We start from the raw sequence: 12,141 nt of genomic DNA on the forward strand, positions 1-12,141 counted from the left end.
CTATGTATTATATATAGGGAGCTGTGTGGTATATAGGGGTTGTGTATAATATATAGGGAGCTGTGTGGTATATAGGGGTTGTGTATAATATATAGGGAGCTGTGTGGTATATATAGGGGCTATGTATTATATATAGGGAGCTGTGTGGTCTATAGGGGTTGTGTATAATATATAGGGAGCTGTGTGGTATATATAGGGGTTGTGTATTATATATAGGGAGCTGTGTGGTATATAGGGGTTGTGTATAATATATAGGGAGCTGTGTGGTATATATAGGGGCTATGTATTATATATAGGGAGCTGTGTGGTATATAGGGGTTGTGTATAATATATAGGGAGCTGTGTGGTATATAGGGGTTGTGTATAATATATAGGGAGCTGTGTGGTATATATAGGGGCTATGTATTATATATAGGGAGCTGTGTGGTATATATGGGTTGTGTATAATATATAGGGAGCTGTGTGGTATATAGGGGTTGTGTATAATATATAGGGAGCTGTGTGGTATATATAGGGGCTATGTATTATATATAGGGAGCTGTGTGGTCTATAGGGGTTGTGTATAATATATAGGGAGCTGTGTGGTATATAGGGGTTGTGTATGATATAGGGAGCTGTGTGGTATATAGGGGTTGTGTATAATATATAGGGAGCTGTGTGGTATATAGGGGTTGTGTATAATATATAGGGAGCTGTGTGGTATATAGGGGTTGTGTATAATATATAGGGAGCTGTGTGGTATATAGGGGTTGTGTATAATATATAGGGAGCTGTGTGGTATATATAGGGGCTATGTATTATATATAGGGAGCTGTGTGGTATATAGGGGTTGTGTATAATATATAGGGAGCTGTGTGGTATATAGGGGTTGTGTATGATATAGGGAGCTGTGTGGTATATAGGGGTTGTGTATGATATAGGGAGCTGTGTGGTATATAGGGGTTGTGTATGATATAGGGAGCTGTGTGGTATATAGGGGTTGTGTATAATATATAGGGGTTGCGTTACATATAGAAAGCTGTGAGATATATATAAGGGTTGTGTATTATATATAAGGAGCTATGAGGTATATAGGGTTTTGTATTATATATAGGGGCTGTGTATTATATATAGGAAGCTGTGTGGTATATAGGGGTTTTATATTATACAGTCATGGCCAAAAGTTTTGAGAGTGACACAAATATTATATTTTCACATGATCTGCTGCCCTCTGGTTTTTATGTGTGTTTGTCAGATGTTTCTATCACATACAGAAATATAATTGCAATCATATTATGAGTAACAAAAGGTTATATTGACAGAATGAGTTAATGCAGCAAGTCAATATTTGCAGTGTTGACCCTTCTTCTTCAGGACCTCAGCAATTCTCCCTGGCATGCTCTCAATCAACTTCTGGATCAAATCCTGACTGATAGCAGTCCATTCTTACAAAATCAATGCTTTTATTTTGTCTGAATTTGAAGGTTTTTGTTTGTCCACCCGTCTCTTGATGATTGACCACAAGTTCTCAATGGGATTAAGATCTGGGGAGTTTCCAGGCCATGGTCCCAAAATCTCTATGTTTTGTTCCCTGAGCCATTTAGTTATCACCTTTGCTTTATGGCAAGGTGCTCCATCATGTTGAAAAAGGCATTGTTGATCGCCAAACTGCTCTTGGACGGTTGGGAGAAGTTGCTCTCGGAGGACATTCTGGTACCGTTCTTTATTTATGGCTGTGTTTTTAGGCAAGACTGAGAGAGCCCATTCCCTTGGCTGAGAAGCAACCCCACACATGAATGGTTTCAGGATGCTTGACAGTTGGCATGAGACAAGACTGGTGGTAGCGCTCACCTGGTCTTCTCCGAATAAGCCGTTTTCCAGATGTCCCAAACAATCGAAAAGGGGATTCATCAAAGAAAATGACTTTACCCCAGCCTCAGCAGTCCACTCCCTGTACCTCTTGCAGAATATCAGTCTGTCCATGATGTTTTTCCTGGAGAGAATTGTGGACACTCTTGAAATTATTACAGAAAATTGTTACCATTACACATTTTGTCATACACATGTTTATTGGAACAACACAAACAATAAAAACAGAAAAAAAAATGGAAAATTGGACATCATTTCACATTAAACCCCCAAAATGGGCCAGACAAAATTGTTGGCACCCTCAACCTAATCACTACTGTCCTCTTGTACGCTATGGCCTCACCCCTCACTACTGTCCTCTTGTACGCTATGACGTCATCCCTCACTACTGTCCTCTTGTACGCTATGGCCTCATCCCTCTCTACTGTCCTCTTGTACGCTATGACGTCATCCTTCACTACTGTCCTCTTGTATGCTATGGCCTCATCCCTCACTACTGTCCTCTTGTATGCTATGGACTCATCACTCACTACTGTCCTCTTGTACTCTATGGCCTCATCCCTCACTACTGTCCTCTTGTACTCTATGACGTCATCCCTCACTACTGTCCTCTTGTATGCTATGGCCTCATCCCTCACTACTGTCCTCTTTTACGCTATGGCCTCATCCCTCACTACTGTCCTCTTGTAGGCTATGGCCTCATCCCTCTCTACTGTCCTCTTGTACGCTATGGCCTCATCCCTCTCTACTGTCCTCTTGTACGCTATGGCCTCATCCCTCTCTACTGTCCTCTTGTATGCTATGACCTCATCCCTCACTACTGTCCTCTTGTACTCTATGACCTCATCCCTCAATACTGTCCTCTTGTACTCTATGACCTCATCCCTCACTACTGTCCCCTTGTATGCTATGACCTCATCCCTCACTACTGTTCCATTGTACGCTGTGGCCTCATCCCTCACTACTGTCCTCTTGTACTCTATGGCCTCATCCCTCACTACTGTCCTCTTGTACGCTATGGCCTCATCCCTCTCTACTGTCCTCTTGTACTCTATGACGTCATCCCACACTACTGTCCCCTTGTACGCTAAGACCTCATCCCTCACTACTGTTACCTTGTACGCTATGGCCTCATCCCTCATTACTGTCCTCTTGTACGCTGTGGCCTCATCCCTCACTACTGTCCTCTTGTACGCTATGGCCTCATCCCTCTCTACTGTCCTCTTGAACGCTATGACGTCATCCCTCACTACTGTCCTCTTGTATGCTATGGCCTCATCCCTCACTACTGTCCTCTTGTATGCTATGGCCTCATCCCTCACTACTGTCCTCTTGTATGCTATGGCCTCATCCCTCACTACTGTCCTCTTGTATGCTATGGCCTCATCCCTCACTACTGTCCTCTTGTACTCTATGGCCTCATCCCTCACTACTGTCCTCTTGTACTCTATGACGTCATCCCTCACTACTGTCCTCTTGTACGCTATGGCCTCATCCCTCACTACTGTCCTCTTGTATGCTATGGCCTCATCCCTCACTACTGTCCTCTTGTACGCTATGGCCTCATCCCTCTCTACTGTCCTCTTGTACGCTATGGCCTCATCCCTCACTACTGTCCTCTTGTACGCTATGGCCTCATCCCTCACTACTGTTCTCTTGTACGCTATGACGTCATCCCTCACTTCTGTCCTCTTGTACGCTATGGCCTCATCCCTCAATACTGTCCTCTTGTATGCTATGGCCTCATCCCTCACTACTGTCCTCTTGTACGCTTTGGCCTCATCCCTCACTACTGTCCTCTTGTACGCTATGGCCTCATTCCTCACTACTGTCCTCTTGTACGCTATGGCCTCATCCCTCACTACTGTCCTCTTGTGCGCTATAACGTCATCCCTCACTACTGTCCTCTTGTACGCTATGGCCTCATCCCTCACTACTGTCCTCTTGTACGCTATGGCCTCATCCCTCTCTACTGTCCTCTTGTACGCTATGGCCTCATCCCTCACTACTGTCCTCTTGTACGCTATGGCCTCATCCCTCTCTACTGTCCTCTTGTACGCTATGGCCTCATCCCTCTCTACTATCCTCTTGTACGCTATGACGTCATCCCTCACTACTGTCCTCTTGTACGCTATGACGTCATCCCACACTACTGTCCCATTGTACGCTATGACCTCATCCCTCACTACTGTTCCCTGGTACGCTATGGCCTCATCCCTCACTACTGTCCTCTTGTACGCTATGGCCTCATCCCTCACTACTGTCCTCTTGTATGCTATGGCCTCATCCCTCACTACTGTCCTCTTGTACGCTATGGCCTCATCCCTCTCTACTGTCCTCTTGTACGCTATGGCCTCATCCCTCACTACTGTCCTCTTGTACGCTATGGCCTCATCCCTCACTACTGTTCTCTTGTACGCTATGACGTCATCCCTCACTTCTGTCCTCTTGTACGCTATGGCCTCATCCCTCAATACTGTCCTCTTGTATGCTATGGCCTCATCCCTCACTACTGTCCTCTTGTACGCTTTGGCCTCATCCCTCACTACTGTCCTCTTGTACGCTATGGCCTCATTCCTCACTACTGTCCTCTTGTACGCTATGGCCTCATCCCTCACTACTGTCCTCTTGTGCGCTATAACGTCATCCCTCACTACTGTCCTCTTGTACGCTATGGCCTCATCCCTCACTACTGTCCTCTTGTACGCTATGGCCTCATCCCTCTCTACTGTCCTCTTGTACGCTATGGCCTCATCCCTCACTACTGTCCTCTTGTACGCTATGGCCTCATCCCTCTCTACTGTCCTCTTGTACGCTATGGCCTCATCCCTCTCTACTATCCTCTTGTACGCTATGACGTCATCCCTCACTACTGTCCTCTTGTACGCTATGACGTCATCCCACACTACTGTCCCATTGTACGCTATGACCTCATCCCTCACTACTGTTCCCTGGTACGCTATGGCCTCATCCCTCACTACTGTCCTCTTGTACGCTATGGCCTCATCCCTCACTACTGTCCTCTTGTATGCTATGGCCTCATCCCTCACTACTGTCCTCTTGTATGCTATGGCCTCATCCCTCACTACTGTCCTCTTGTACTCTATGGCCCCATCCCTCACTACTGTCCTCTTGTACTCTATGACGTCATCCCTCACTACTGTCCTCTTGTACGCTATGGCCTCATCCCTCACTACTGTCCTCTTGTAAGCTATGGCCTCATCCCTCACTACTGTCCTCTTGTACGCTATGGCCTCATCCCTCACTACTGTCCTCTTGTACTCTATGACGTCATCCCACACTACTGTCCCCTTGTATGCTATGACCTCATCCCTCACTACTATTCCCTTGTACGCTATGGCCTCATCCCTCTCTACTGTCCTCTTGTACGCTATGGCCTCATCCCTCACTACTGTCCTCTTGTACGCTATGGCCTCATCCCTCACTACTGTTCTCTTGTACGCTATGACGTCATCCCTCACTTCTGTCCTCTTGTACGCTATGGCCTCATCCCTCAATACTGTCCTCTTGTATGCTATGGCCTCATCCCTCACTACTGTCCTCTTGTACACTATGGCCTCATCCCTCACTACTGTCCTCTTGTACGCTATGGCCTCATTCCTCACTACTGTCCTCTTGTACGCTATGGCCTCATCCCTCACTACTGTCCTCTTGTGCGCTATAACGTCATCCCTCACTACTGTCCTCTTGTACGCTATGGCCTCATCCCTCACTACTGTCCTCTTGTACTCTATGACGTCATCCCTCACTACTGTCCTCTTGTACGCTATGGCCTCATCCCTCACTACTGTCCTCTTGTAAGCTATGGCCTCATCCCTCACTACTGTCCTCTTGTACGCTATGGCCTCATCCCTCGCTACTGTCCTCTTGTACTCTATGACGTCATCCCACACTACTGTCCCCTTGTATGCTATGACCTCATCCCTCACTACTATTCCCTTGTACGCTATGGCCTCATCCCTCACTACTGTCCTCCTGTACGCTATGGCCCCATCCCTCACTACTGTCCTCTTGTATGCTATGGCCTCATCCCTCTCTACTGTCCTCTTGTACGCTATGGCCTCATCCCTCACTACTGTCCTCTTGTACGCTATGGCCTCATCCCTCTCTACTGTCCTCTTGTACGCTATGGCCTCATCCCTCTCTACTGTCCTCTTGTATGCTATGACCTCATCCCTCACTACTGTCCTCTTGTACTCTATGACCTCATCCCTCAATACTGTCCTCTTGTACTCTATGACCTCATCCCTCACTACTGTCCCCTTGTATGCTATGACCTCATCCCTCACTACTGTTCCATTGTACGCTGTGGCCTCATCCCTCACTACTGTCCTCTTGTACTCTATGGCCTCATCCCTCACTACTGTCCTCTTGTACGCTATGGCCTCATCCCTCTCTACTGTCCTCTTGTACTCTGACGTCATCCCACACTACTGTCCCCTTGTATGCTATGACCTCATCCCTCACTACTGTCCTCTTGTACGCTATGGCCTCATCCCTCTCTACTGTCCTCTTGTACGCTATGATGTCATCCTTCACTACTGTCCTCTTGTATGCTATGGACTCATCCCTCACTACTGTCCTCTTGTACTCTATGGACTCATCCCTCACTACTGCCCTCTTGTACTCTATGGCCTCATCCCTCACTACTGTCCTCTTGTACGCTATTGCCTCATCCCTCACTACTGTCCTCCTGTACGCTATGGCACCATCCCTCACTACTGTCCTCTTGTATGCTATGGCCTCATCCCTCTCTACTGTCCTCTTGTACGCTATGGCCTCATCCCTCTCTACTGTCCTCTTGTACGCTATGGCCTCATCCCTCTCTACTGTCCTCTTGTACGCTATGACCTCATCCCTCACTACTGTCCTCTTGTACTCTATGACCTCATCCCTCAATACTGTCCTCTTGTACTCTATGACCTCATCCCTCACTACTGTCCCCTTGTATGCTATGACCTCATCCCTCACTACTGTTCCATTGTACGCTGTGGCCTCATCCTTCACTACTGTCCTCTTGTACTCTATGGCCTCATCCCTCACTACTGTCCTCTTGTACGCTATGGCCTCATCCCTCTCTACTGTCCTCTTGTACGCTATGACGTCATCCCTCAATACTGTCCTCTTGTACTCTATGACCTCATCCCTCACTACTGTCCCCTTGTATGCTATGACCTCATCCCTCACTACTGTTCCATTGTACGCTGTGGCCTCATCCCTCACTACTGTCCTCTTGTACTCTATGGCCTCATCCCTCACTACTGTCCTCTTGTACGCTATGGCCTTATCCCTCTCTACTGTCCTCTTGTACTCTATGACGTCATCCCACACTACTGTCCCCTTGTATGCTATGACCTCATCCCTCACTACTGTTCCCTTGTACGCTATGGCCTCATCCCTCACTACTGTCCTCTTGTACGCTGTGGCCTCATCCCTCACTACTGTCCTCTTGTACGCTATGGCCTCATCCCTCTCTACTGTCCTCTTGTACGCTATGACGTCATCCTTCACTACTGTCCTCTTGTATGCTATGGCCTCATCCCTCACTACTGTCCTCTTGTATGCTATGGACTCATCCCTCACTACTGTCCTCTTGTACTCTATGGCCTCATCCCTCACTACTGTCCTCTTGTACTCTATGACGTCATCCCTCACTACTGTCCTCTTGTACGCTATGGCCTCATCCCTCACTACTGTCCTCTTGTACGCTATGGCCTCATCCCTCACTACTGTCCTCTTGTACGCTATGGCCTCATCCCTCTCTACTGTCCTCTTGTACGCTATGGCCTCATCCCTCACTACTGTCCTCTTGTACGCTATGGCCTCATCCCTCACTACTGTCCTCTTGTACGCTATGGCCTCATCCCTCACTACTGTCCTCTTGTATGCTATGGCCTCATCCCTCACTACTGTCCTTGTGACGGGAGTATTCTCCAGAGCAAGGAGGGACAACAGGCCTGGGAATAATCCAACAGATTTATTGACCAAAAAACAGGAACAACACGAAGGTAATTTGCAGAGTCCCAAAATAAGTCCACAGGAAACTGATTCGGGGGCACCTCCCGACAATCCTTGTGCCAGATCACAAAACCATAGTCCTTTAAGAGTCCCAGAAATCCACCACGATCACACAGAGGCCGAAGCTTCCTCAGACAGCCTCATCCTTCTCTTTTAGCATCCAACTCACATCTGATCTTAAAGCAAGAATGTATTGTCAGGGCTCCTGGGATCAGTCCATCTGAAGGGGGGTAGGGGTCACACCTACTATTCAATGGTTTGGTCCATCAGAAGATTCTAGAAATGTAAGGGCTCCACTTAGTCTACAGGATGTGTATTGTAGGTTATCTTCTGCTTAGGAAAACAATAGCCAAAGTTCCACTAGCTGTTGACACAAGCCTAAATTAGATTATGGTCCAGGTACATCACAAGACATTGCAAAGTATTGGGGGAAGGAGACATGGTTAATTTACAGCAAATGAATCAGAGGAAAGTTAAATGACCTATTATACAAAATACAGGACAGGGCAAGACTACAAATCATGACAATCCCTTCCCCTCCTAATTTGTGTACGTACTAGGGACCTCTACAGGTCACTGGTTAAGTACACACAGGCATGGCGTAACTTACATGTGGCTTCATGCAGCCACGAATTGGCATCGTAGCTTTCCCACATCATTGCCCAGGAGAACAGCTGCAGGCAGACCACCCATCACCCCAACCAAACATCGCCTGACCCCAAAACCAAAGTTCAGATCCACAGTGGCTGTGGGAATAGTCCTCCATTGTCCACCAGCCAGTTCAATGACAATTCCAGGTCCTCTATGGATTGCCTCAGGCCGAACCACTCGGGGATCAGCCAGCGTGAGGAAAGCTCCTGAGTCACAAAATCCAACAAGTCTTTGTCCATCCAGCACGACCTCCTGCAAGTGCTTACCTCGATGAGCTGAAGTCGTCATAGCTGCGGGTTGCACACCATAAACTCCTAGTGGTGCAACATGGGTGGGTGAGGCACTAGGCCAGTCCTCACTTAGTGGTGACACGTCTTCCTCCATGGCACTTGGCTGTACATAATTAATAATATGATTGGGTACAGGATCAATCCTCATTTGAACAGCTGGGCAGGAGGCTTGCAGATGCCCAGGCTGCCCACATCGATAGCATCTGTGCTGTGTCTCACTCCATCCAATGCGTCCTCTTGGGCGAGGAGTAAGGGAACCTGCCGGTCGGCTCCCACCTGAAGGTGCTGTAGGGGTTTGAGGACGATTCCTCCATGAGCTGGCTGGACATGAGGCCTGCAGATGCCCCGGATGCCCACAACCATAACACCTGCGCTCTGCTACTTCCTCTCCTCGTCGTATTCCAGAAAACGCAGTGGAAGCAACAGGAGGCACATTAACACAGGTATCAACACGAGGTGGTGGCTCAGAGGAACGGGGAACAATGGGGACAGAAGAACTGGGGGCCACCGGTGTTGTGGAGCTGGTAGGCCTCTCTCCATCCTCCAACAGAACTCTCCACCGAGGCTTGATGGTGAGAGCCTCATCAGCGAGAGATGCAGCTTCTTCCACTGTAGCAGGTTTCCTCTCACGCACCCATTCCCTGATCTCAGCGGGGCACTGGGCAAAAAATTGTTCTTTTAGGATAACCTGGAGACAGGTGTTCCAGGTTAAGGCCTCCTCTGCCTCCAGCCAGCGATTACATATTTGTTTGAGTCTGTGGGCATACATCTTGAAAGACACTTCCTCATTACAGGCTAAAGTACGAAACTGGGTCCTGTAAGTGTCTGGGGTCACAGCATAATGTTCTAGAACAGTCCGTTTAATCTCTGCATACTCACAGTTCCACCGAGGGTCCATAGCTCTATAGGCTGCGGCAGCTCCACCCTCTAAGAGCCCCACAAGATGTCGGACGCGCTCCCTTTCCGGGACTTCCATTAATCGACACTGATGCTCAAAGTCCAGGAAGAAGCCCTCAATGTCACCGGAAGCCTCATTAAACGGCTTGAAGTCTTTGCGGGACACTCTGGGGAGTTCCCTCATGGGGGATGCTGTGGGTACAGTCTGTCTGGAGCTTCTCGCTGCCTCCAAAGCGATCTCCCTCTCCAGCATTGCCCTCTCCTCCATCCTGCGCTGCCTCTCCTTGGCTGTGCGCATGACCTCCCTCTTATCTTCTATGGTAGCCTCTTCTCCCAGTAAGGCCATCTCCTCCTCGTACCACACAACCCACTGACTTTTTTGGGTATTTACCTCCGACTGCCGCCTTTCCTCTCTTTGCTGTGAGGATCCTTCCTCAGCATCATCTTGCAGGCGAACTGCTTCCAAAGCTTCAATCAGCTGCTCCTTGGAGAGTCCCTTGCAGCTGACTCCCAGTTCACGGGCCTTTGTTTGTAGGTTCTTTGCAGTCCAGTTCTTGTACTCTGAGGCTCTGGTTCCAGAAGTTGATGGGCCGTTGTCCTCCATTTCTTCTGCTCTGATCCCACCGCTGCCAACCAGTTTGTGACGGGAGTATTCTCCAGAGCAAGGAGGGACAACAGGCCTGGGAATAATCCAACAGATTTATTGACCAAAAAACAGGAACAACACGAAGGTAATTTGCAGAGTCCCAAAATAAGTCCACAGGAAACTGATTCGGGGGCACCTCCCGACAATCCTTGTGCCAGATCACAAAACCATAGTCCTTTAAGAGTCCCAGAAATCCACCACGATCACACAGAGGCCGAAGCTTCCTCAGACAGCCTCATCCTTCTCTTTTAGCATCCAACTCACATCTGATCTTAAAGCAAGAATGTATTGTCAGGGCTCCTGGGATCAGTCCATCTGAAGGGGGGTAGGGGTCACACCTACTATTCAATGGTTTGGTCCATCAGAAGATTCTAGAAATGTAAGGGCTCCACTTAGTCTACAGGATGTGTATTGTAGGTTATCTTCTGCTTAGGAAAACAATAGCCAAAGTTCCACTAGCTGTTGACACAAGCCTAAATTAGATTATGGTCCAGGTACATCACAAGACATTGCAAAGTATTGGGGGAAGGAGACATGGTTAATTTACAGCAAATGAATCAGAGGAAAGTTAAATGACCTATTATACAAAATACAGGACAGGGCAAGACTACAAATCATGACAGTCCTCCTGTACGCTATGGTCCCATCCCTCACTACTGTCCTCTTGTACGCTATGGCCTCATCCCTCTCTACTGTCCTCTTGTACGCTATGGCCTCATCCCTCTCTACAGTCCTCTTGTACGCTATGGCCTCATCCCTCTCTACTATCCTCTTGTACGCTATGACCTCATCCCTCACTACTGTCCTCTTGTACTCTATGACCTCATCCCTCAATACTGTCCTCTTGTACTCTATGACCTCATCCCTCACTACTGTCCCCTTGTACGCTATGACCTCATCCCTCACTACTGTTCCATTGTACGCTGTGGCCTCATCCCTCACTACTGTCCTCTTGTACTCTATGGCCTCATCCCTCACTACTGTCCTCTTGTACGCTATGGCCTCATCCCTCTCTACTGTCCTCTTGTACTCTATGACGTCATCCCACACTACTGTCCCCTTGTACGCTATGACCTCATCCCTCACTACTGTTCCCTTGTACACTATGGCCTCATCCCTCACTACTGTCCTCTTGTACGCTGTGGCCTCATCCCTCACTACTGTCCTCTTGTACGCTATGGCCTCATCCCTCTCTACTGTCCTCTTGTACGCTATGACGTCATCCCTCACTACTGTCCTCTTGTATGTTATGGCCTCATCCCTCACTACTGTCCTCTTGTATGCTATGGCCTCATCCCTCACTACTGTCCTCTTGTACGCTATGGCCTCCTCCCTCTCTACTGTCCTCTTGTACGCTATGGCCTCATCCCTCACTACTGTCCTCTTGTACGCTATGGCCTCATCCCTCTCTACTGTCCTCTTGTATACTATGACCTCATCCCTCACTACTGTCCTCTTGTACTCTATGACCTCATCCCTCAATACTGTCCTCTTGTACTCTATGACCTCATCCCTCACTACTGTCCCCTTGTACGCTATGACCTCATCCCTCTCTACTGTCCTCTTGTACTCTATGACGTCATCTGTACTCTATGACGTCATCCCACACTACTGTCCCCTTGTACGCTATGACCTCATCCCTCACTACTGTTCCCTTGTACGCTATGGCCTCATCCCTCTCTACTGTCCTCTTGTACTCTATGACGTCATCCCTCACTACTGTCCTCTTGTACTCTATGACGTCATCCCACACTACTGTCCCCTTGTACG

The 12,141-nt window shown here is 48.2% G+C and overlaps 1 protein-coding gene across 3 annotated transcripts in view; it reads left to right on the forward strand.

Moving 5' to 3' along the window:
* Positions 1 to 12,141, forward strand: part of MUS81 (MUS81 structure-specific endonuclease subunit) — a 122,624-nt gene that overhangs the window by 909 nt on the left and 109,574 nt on the right. The window lies entirely within an intron of this gene.

The sequence above is a fragment of the Dendrobates tinctorius genome, unplaced genomic scaffold (assembly GCF_039654945.1).
Source record: "Dendrobates tinctorius isolate UK_male_01 unplaced genomic scaffold, ASM3965494v1 ptg000384l, whole genome shotgun sequence".
Taxonomy (NCBI): domain Eukaryota; kingdom Metazoa; phylum Chordata; class Amphibia; order Anura; family Dendrobatidae; genus Dendrobates; species Dendrobates tinctorius.